Below are 9,541 nucleotides of genomic sequence, written 5' to 3' on the forward strand. Positions count from 1 at the left end.
CGGAAGTGGTGGCAGACACAGCAGTCGAGGTGGCAGAAGTCACTGAGCATGTGGCATCGGCAATGATGTGAGGGCCGGAAGTGGCTGTGGGAGTGGCCATGATGGGATCGGAAGTGACATCATCAATCAGCGTGGGGGTGGCAGCTGCATCAGCCACATGGCTAATGGCGTTTCCGAGGCCAGGGGAATCTTCTGGAATGTTTGAGGAGCGCTAGTTATGGAGGTGGGTGGATAAAAGTTTGTTGTACTTATAGTTTTTGATGTTTAAGATGGAATTGAAATACTGTTTGTTGAGAGTATGGATTCTCCTGAGGATGTAGTACCGAGTGGGTCCTTTGCAATTCTGAGAGAGTGTGGCCCTCAGCTGAGGCAGGGCAGACTGTAGAGAGGTTAGGTGCCGGCGCATTGCTGTGAGCGTGGAGAGGAGGATCTTGAAGGAGAACTGTTGCTGGTGTTTTTGAATCTGTAGTCTGTACTGCTTGTCCTGTTCGGGTCCGAACGCTGCCGGTTTAAAGGTGGTCCGGAGTTCGTGTGCGATGAGTTGGTTATGGAGGCAGGCACTGAGGAAGCAGATGTGGCTGTGGTTACGGAGGCAGGCACTATTTCTATTTCTAAGAATCCCCTAGTGCACATCCAGTCCACTGTTACCTTCTGCACTTCAAAACTCTACCTCAGGCTGCACCGGCAAATTTTTAATTCACCCATGGGATGTGACTGTCACTGGCTGCCCATCATTTATTGCTCATTCCAGTTTGACCTTGAGAAGGTGCTGGTGAGCTCTCGTCTTGAACCATTGCAGTCCATGAGCGGTGGGTTGACCCACCATGCCCTGAGGGAGGGAATTCCAGGAGTTTGACCTAGTGACAGTTAAGGAACGGTGATATATTTCCAATTCAGAATGGTGAGTGGCTTGAACGGGAACTTGCAGGTGGTGGTGTTCCAATATATCTGCTGCCCTTGTCCTTCTAGATGGAACTGGCTATGGATTTGGTACTGCCTAAGGATTTTTGGGGAATTTGTGTAATGCATCTTGTAGCTAGTACACACTACTGCTTCACAGCAGTAGAGTAACTGAATGCCTGTGGATGGTGGTGCCAATCAAGTGGGCAGCTTTGTCCTGGATAGTGTCAAGCTTCCTGACTGGGTATAGCTCCAGTAACAATCAGGCAAGTGGGGAGTATTCCATCACATTTCTTACTTTTGTGGAGAATTCAGTGATGGTAACACCTTTGAATGTCAAGGGCCAGTGGTTAGATGGTTATTGCCTGGCATTTATATGGTGCAAATGTTATCTGCCAATTTTCCGCCCAATATTGTCAAGGTCTTGCTACATTTGAACATGGGCTGTTTCAGTATCTAGGAGTCTTGAATAGTGTTGAATATTGCACAGTCATTGGCGAATGTGCCCTCTTCTGATCTTATGTTGGAGGGAAGTTCATTGATGAAGCAGATGAAGGTGGTTTGACCGAGGATACTACTCTGAGGAACTTCTACAGAGATGACTGACCTCCAACAATCATAACCATCTATTTTTGTGCCAAGTATGACTCCAACCAGCAGAGAGCTTTCCTCCAATTACCATTGACTCCAGTTTTGTCAGGGCTCTATTATGCCACGTACATTCAAATGACAGGGACTATCATTCTAAGGCTGCTGCAAGGTCACAGTACACTCGGGGGCATTCACCTAGCCTGTGGACTGGACCAGGCTGAAGCTCCAGGGTCTAAGCTGCTCCCAATGTGCCCCATCACTCTGAGCCTAAATGGACACAACATCCCTGCCTACCATTGCTTTGCTTTTATGCACTTTGCCCCCTCAGTCAATGACAACAGACTATTGTTGTGATACCTTGCTATTTTGAAAAAACACCAAGTCAGGAAGGTTTTCATGGATGTCAGCCATACTCAGTCAGTTCAGAAGTGACAGTCTTTGGTTGAGGAGAGTCCCAACATCGTAAGTAAAGTGCAAACTCCGATACCTTTCTAGGGACGTGGACATGGTCAGTCAGCTTTTCAGAGTGATCGGAGTCAGATTATCTCCACAGAAAGAATGTGGAGCCAAATCCTGGGCAGTGGGTCTTGACTCTTTTTGCCCTATTGTAGACTGCTTTCATCATGGAATGAGAGAGAAGCAGGTATTAAGGGAGATGGAAGTGAGTGGCACAGATGTTCCTGTTGGTGCATGTGTGAACCAGACCCTTCATTCAGGCCTTTATAAGATTCCACTCTATATGTTCAAACAATTTACCCCAAAAAATAATCACAACATTAATTAAAAATATTGCCTACCATTATGTTGCTTCATGATCATGAATGAGTTCTTCAAATGAGTAGGCAGTGTGGAGGGCATTCAGGGTGAGTGGTGTTGGAGGTTTGGGTGAGTGAGGGAAGGAGTCACAGGCAATAGTGGGATGGTAGAGCAGATGAGCTTTGGTGGGAGGTGAGTACAGTATCAGAGCTCATGACTGTGAGACATCTGAAAGAAGATGGTGAACCTTATGCTGATGGAGTGGAGAAGGTCATTAACCTTCTTCTCCAGTGCTGTGCATTTGTTCACTCAGAGACATCTTCTACTGGTCCTGGGAATAAAAGGCATCCCGCCTCTGCACCAGCCTGTCCAGAATCAGGCCCGAAAAACGGAGTGCTATATTTCCTTTGTCTGCCATGTCTATGGAAAATATCAGGGCAATGCCAGACTGATAGCGATTGGCTGTGTGCGTAATGGCCTATTAAAGATGGCAGCAGTACCACAGATGCCCATTAGTTCTGGGATATTCTGGCAGTGACAAGCTGGTCTGGGAAGAGCAGCTGGTAAGATGATGTTCGAATCAAAAGAGTGACACATGGAAGCGTGGTAGGTAGTTGATGAGGTCAGTTTTGGTAAGATTTGATGAGAGATGTTGCTTGGCATTGTGGTGGAAAATCCCTCCAAAAAAATACTCAACACTGAACTAAAGATAACATGCAATTCAATCCTACATCTCACTTCATGAAGGTAAATAAATTTCCTTGGTGTTTTAAGTACTTTGTTAGTGAGCAAATTTGGGTGAAAACCAAATAGCCAGGGTAAGAACAGATGGTAGTTTGGGAACTGTATTTAAAAATGACTTGTTTTCATTATTGTATGAATTATTATAAGATGATTGATAAGATTATTTGTATGTTCATGTCAAAAAGAAAAAAATATAGGAACCAGCAGGTCAGCTAACATCTGTGGCAAGCATGGATTAGTTTATAGTTTGGGTGTGGACTCTTCAGAATGAACAAATATGACGTAGATCAGTGTGTTATAATGGAAAAGCATATATTTACAAAATTGGTCATTATTAAAATTTATTTTGGTTTTGAATTTCCATGAACATTCACAAGAATTCAAACCCTTTGCATTTTTCCATATCTGAAAATAGAGTAGTGCTGATGTAAATTTCATAATTCATCAAATATTTGTCTATTCTACCTGAAGGAGAACATAGTGAGAGGATCAATGTCATGGTGACATTTTGTTTAACTATAAGTGGAGCCTCCTGTTTTTTATGTTTGAGATTTATTACCCAGATGTAGTTATGGAGATAATGGTTAACTTTAGCAGTGAGCTCAGCTGTCACTTTAATGAATAGATGTTTTCACAGAGACTACTTTGTACAATAATTGTCCCATTCATAAACATTTACATCAGCATAGCAGCATTCTGATAGTGCTATTTTAGCTTGTATTGCGTGCAAAGAAATACATTTAGAAACCTTTTGGAGCTATAAGAAAGGTACTTTTTCAAATAACCTTTCTGTCACCTGTTTTTGTATGATTGAACTTTGAGAACATTTAAAATGTTGAGTTTACTGAAGTATGGTGATATCGTACTTAGTCACGTATAAATCTTGTAATCAACAATGGTGCATTTGTAAAGCTACCATTTCTAAATAGATTGCTTTCTCTTGAATTTATAAAATCTTACCTTTATCAGATCCTACTCAAATTCTGCAAATTAAAATTCAAGTTCTTATTTCACTAAAATCATCAGAGGGCCAAGGAATTGCGACATTTTGCTGTTCAAACCAGGTCTGTCACCTAGCAATTATAGAAAGAACTTCCATTTTTAATAAGTAATACTTTTCACAACCATAATATACCTCAAAGTATCCTGCAATCAACCCCAGTCACTACTGTAATGTTGCTCCCATACATTGCATTGATAGCAACACCCAATTAATCTGTTTCTGATTGTTGTTGAGGGGGCACAAGGGGTGAAGCACCTTTTTTATGAATAATATTATTGTGGGGAGTGGATTTGATAAGGTATACATCTAAACAACTGCAGTAGGATGCAGGGCGTCTTTTTAATTGCTCAAAGATAGGACTGCACTTATGATAGTGAAGCACTCCTGGATGTAAGTTTGCTCGCTGAGCTGGAAGGTTCGTTTTCAGACGTTTCATCACTATACTAGGTAACATCTTCAATGAGCCTCCGGTGAAGCACTGGTGTTATGTCCATGTTCTATTTGTGTGTTTAGGTTTCCTTAGGGTGTTGATGTCATTTCCTAAACTTTTTCTCAGAGGGTGTTAGATGGGGTCCAAATCGATGTGTTTGTTGATAGAGTTCTGGTTGGAATGCCATGCTGCTCGGAATTCTCACGTGTGTCTCTGTTTGGCATATATTAGGATGGATGTTTTGTTCCAGTCAAAGCGGTGTCCTTCCTCATCTGTTTGTAAGGATACTAGCGATAGTGGATCATGTCTTTTTGTGGCTAGTTGATGTTCATGTGTTCTGTTGGCTATTTTCTGCCTGTTTGTCCAATGTAGTATTTGTTTCAGTTCTTGCAAAGTATTTTGTAAACTATGTTTGTTCTGCTTGTTATCTGTATAGGGTCTTTCAAGTTCATTAGCTGCTGTTTTAATGTGTTGGCGGGTTTTTGAGCTACAATGATGCCAAGAGGTCTGAGTAGTCTGGCAGTCATTTCTGAGATGTCTTTGATGTAGGGGAGAATGGCTAACGTTTCTGGATGTGTTTTGTCTGCCTGTTTGGGGTTGTTGCTGAGAAATCAGTGGACTGTGTTCATTCCTGATGAAGGGCTTTTGCCCGAAACGTTGATTTTACTGCTCCTCGGATGCTGCCTGAACTGCTGTGCTCTTCCAGCACCACTCATCCAGAATCTGGTTTCCAGCATCTGCAGTCATTGTTTTTACCCTGTGTTCATTAGGTATCCATTCTTTTTGAATACACTGTATAGGTGATTTTCCTCTGCTCTGCAAAGTTCCTCTCTACTGCAGTGTGTGGTGGCTCATTGGAATAATGTTCTGATGCAGCTTCGTTTGTGGATGTTGGGATGATAACTCCCGCAGTTCAGCATTTGTTCCATATATGGTGTTTTCCTGTAGACGCTGGTTTAAAGTCCTCAATTTGGATGTTTGCTCTACTGTGACATCTAGGAATGGCAGTTTGTTGCTGTTTTCCTCCTCTTTAGTGAATTTTATGCCATTAAGGGTATTATTGATGGTCTAGAAGGTTTCCTCTAAATTGTTTCATTAGTGATGACAAAGTTTGGGTTGGATGGTTGGCATAGCTTTTTTTTTGAGTCTTTGCACTACTGCCTCTGCTAAGAACCCAGATATCGGTGATCCTATGGTGTTCTGTTGGTTTGTCTGTAGGTTTTGTTGTTGAAAGTGAAGTGGGTGGTAAGGCATAGGTCAACTAGCTTGACAATGTGTCCTTGCTGATGACATTGGTGGTGTCTGGTGTATGTGTCTTTGGTTCTTCTAATAGTGTAGTCAGTGTTTCATTTCACCAGTTTGATGTTGATGGATGTGAACAGGGCTGTTGTGTCCAAGGCGACCTTTTCATCCTCTTTTATCTTGGTGTCTTTGATCTTCAGGAATTCTTGGTTGGAGTGAATGGAGTGACATGAATCTTCTACTAAGTTTTTTAGTCTTTGGTGCAGTTCCTTGATTAATCTGTACATTGGTGTTACAGGTAGCAAGACTATAGATCTGAGGGTGACTCCTGGTTTGTGAATTTTGGGTAATCCGTAGGAGCGTGGTATGTTGGATCCGTCTGGTTTCATTTTTTGCTAGTTTGGCTTGTTTAATTCTCCAGATTTCTGGAGTTTCTTGAGTAAGGCTGTGATTCGATTCTCTAGTCATGGGGTCGGGTCTATCACCATCTGTTGGTAAGTGTCGGCATCTGCCAGCAGAGTGTTCACTTTCTCAATGTAGTCTGTTTGGTTTAAAATGATTGACTGTAAGTCATCCTTTGTCTGCAGGTAGGATAACAATGTTTTTATCTTTTTTGATTCCTTCTAGTGCTTTGTTTTCTTGGGTATCAAGTGTTTTCTTCTTTTTTCCTGCTTAATGTCGGTACAACTATCTGTCTGATGGTTTGCTGAGGTTTTTCTGTGAGTTCTTGTATTTCAGAGTTGTTTCTAATGCTGCTAAGAAATCTTTCTTGTTCACATCCCGAAGGTAATAATTTAATCCTCTTACTAAAATGGCTTTTTCAGTGTCTGTCAGGTAAGTTTTTTTAAAATCCATGCTTCTGTATTGTCTGTGTTGTTACTTTCTGTGAGTTTGTTTAATTTTTTCATTTTCTGTGTTTGCCACTGTCTTATGTCCATGGCTCGTTCTACTGTTCATTCATGGTTTGTCACATTAGTAAGTAAAGTTTTTTGGTGCAAAATTCCCCAGTTGTATTTATGGAGTCTGTTGTGGGTATCATTAATCATTTCTCTAAGCATTCTGTGGCCATTGTGTTCTGCTATTCTTTGGCTAGTGGAGTGTTAAGGGGAGGTTTGTATTTAAGCCATTTAGGTCGTACCTGTTTCCTTAGGTATTTGTGCAGGATGTACAGCTATTTGCTGGTGGCACTCTGTCAGATGGCATTGGTTTCCCATCTTCGGGCCAGTTTTAGCATTTTAGGACAACACATTCATTCTCGGACATGCCAAACAGAGACACGCATGAGAATTCCTAGAAGCATGACCTTCCAACCAGAACTCTATCAACCGGACCCCATCTACCACCCTCTGAGGGGGAAAAAAAAATGGGAAATGATATCACCAACCCAAGAAAACCTAAATACATAAATAGAAAGTTGGACATATCACCAACGCTTCACCGCTTCATGTTACCCAGTATGGTAACAAAACATCTGAAAATAAACCTTCTAGCTCAGCGAGCAAACTTACATTCAGAACAGCAATCTGAGCTACAAATCTTCTCAAAACTGACTAAGTGATGCACTCCTTTCAGTAATGCACTAAAACACTGACCCACTTAGTATCTTAATGTTCAAGTGAAGCTTTAAGCCATAATTGTAGTATATCTGCATAAGGATATGTTAATAGTGATGTAAATGCTGATGCTACTCTGACATTACCAAAGATAAGTATAAGACAGCAGACTATAAGGAGAAGCCTGTAGTAGAGAATTTTATTCAGTAACATGTATATCCAAGTAGACATAAAAAATGTATGAGAAAGTGAGGACTGCAGATGCTGGAGATCAGAGTTGAGAGTGTGATGCTGGAAAAGCACAGCAGGTCAGGCAGCATCTGAGGAGCAGGAGAATCGGCACTTTGGGAATAAGCCCTTCATCAGGAATGAGGTTTTTGGGTTGGGGCTGAGAGATAAATGGGAGGGGGTTGGGGTTGGGGCGAGGTGGCTGTGAAAGTGATAAGTGGATGAAGGTGAGGGAGAAGGTGATAGGTCAGAGAGGGCAGTGAAGGACCGGTCCGGAGGGTGGTGCCGAGTTGGAGGCTTGGGACTGGGATAATGTGGGGAGAGGGGAAATGGTAAGCTGTTGAAATCTACATTTATCCCGTGTGGTTGCAGGGTCCCAAGGCAGAATATGAGGTGTTCCTCCTCCAGGTGTTGGATGGTAACAGTTTGGTGGTGGAGGCGGTCCAGGACCTGCATGTTCTTGACAGAGTGGGAGGGGGAGTTGAAGTGTTCAGCCACAGGGCAGTGGGGTTGGTGGGTGCGGGTGTCCCAGAGATGTTCTCTGAAATGATCTGCAAGAAGGCGTCCTATCTCCCTATGTGCAATGAATGCAGTAGATGACATTGGTTGGACGCCTTCTTGCAGATTGTTTCAAAGAACATCTGTAGGACACTTCAACACGGGACAAATGTGGATTTCAACAGCTTCCTTATTTCCCCTCCTCCCCACATTATCCCAGTCCCAAGCCTCCAACTCGGCACCGCCCTCCGGACCCGTCCATCACTGCCCCCTCTGACCTATCACCTTTTCTCTAACCTTCTTCCACCTTTTGCTTTCCCAGCAACCTCCCCTCCACCTCATCCCCTCCCATTAATCTCTCAGCCCCGACCCACAAGCCTCATTCCTGATGAAGGGCTTAAGCCCAAAATGTCAATTCTCCTGCTCCTCGGATGCTGTCTGACCTGCTGTGCCTTTCCAGCACCACACACTCGTACATTTAAAAAAATGTTTCACAACTGGAAGGAGTGAGTGAGCCTTACACTAGCATAAGGACAAACTAGGGAGGGACTTGAAATTGAACAATAAGATAGAACAACTTTTAAGGAACAAGTGTTGATCCATAGAGGATAGAGTCCATGAAAAGGCAAACAGCCGAAGACATGACCATTGCAGAATTCTTTCAAATCAGTAGCTTCTAACTTGGGCAAAAGTGTGACTGGCTCAGACCAAACATGAATATATTGAATTACTGGGGCCATTCCTCATCTTGAGGTCGGTTTCAAATAAGTTTACATATTCGTTACAAACCTATGCACTGAGAGCTTTATACAAAATGTAATTTTAGGTGCTTTTATTTAATAATAGGATTGAACAGGAATTTTCTTTCCTCGGTAAGTTTGAATCTTACTTTTCTAAGTGTCGCTGCTAAATACTGTTGTAAAGTAATGATGGCCTTGGTACTTGGAGCTGACAACAGAGCAGAATCTTTTATAGGTTTGGTAGGGCATTTTATGAGGAATACCTTTGTATTTTACTGAGATGATTGTGAAAATGCAAAGAAATGAGTCAGAGATTGAGATGAGGTCTAATGGATGTCCATCTGTTTTAACCATCTTTTCTTCAGGAGACTTGAATTGAGTTTTATTCAATGAGAATGTTTTCCTGTTGATTTTATCTGTACATTTGTTGCAGTGCATTACTGTCACTGATAGGAAGTTTGAGTAATTCTCTCTTTAGTTTGATTATGCAGAAGTCATGATATTTAGTTAGTGCTCACAGTTAGTTGTAGTTAACCACTTGTTGACATTTGAATCTCAAACAGAAAAACCCTTTGACACTGTCTGACACACTGTTTGGAGGAACTGAGTTTATAATCTGTCTTTCCACACAATCTGTTCCTTCATTCAGCAATGTTGCAGGATCTGGCCCAGGCAAATGTCAAGTTTGGTAAAATCAATGACTGCAGATGCTGGAAACCAGATTCTGGATTAGTGGTGCTGGAAGAGCACAGCAGTTCAGGCAGCATCCAAGGAGCTTCGAAATCAATGTTTCGGGCAAAAGCCCTTCATCAGGAATTGTCCGACCTGCCCAGCTCCTTTTCCACCTATCCACTCC

Source organism: Chiloscyllium plagiosum, chromosome 15 (genome assembly GCF_004010195.1).
Source record: "Chiloscyllium plagiosum isolate BGI_BamShark_2017 chromosome 15, ASM401019v2, whole genome shotgun sequence".
NCBI lineage: Eukaryota > Metazoa > Chordata > Chondrichthyes > Orectolobiformes > Hemiscylliidae > Chiloscyllium > Chiloscyllium plagiosum.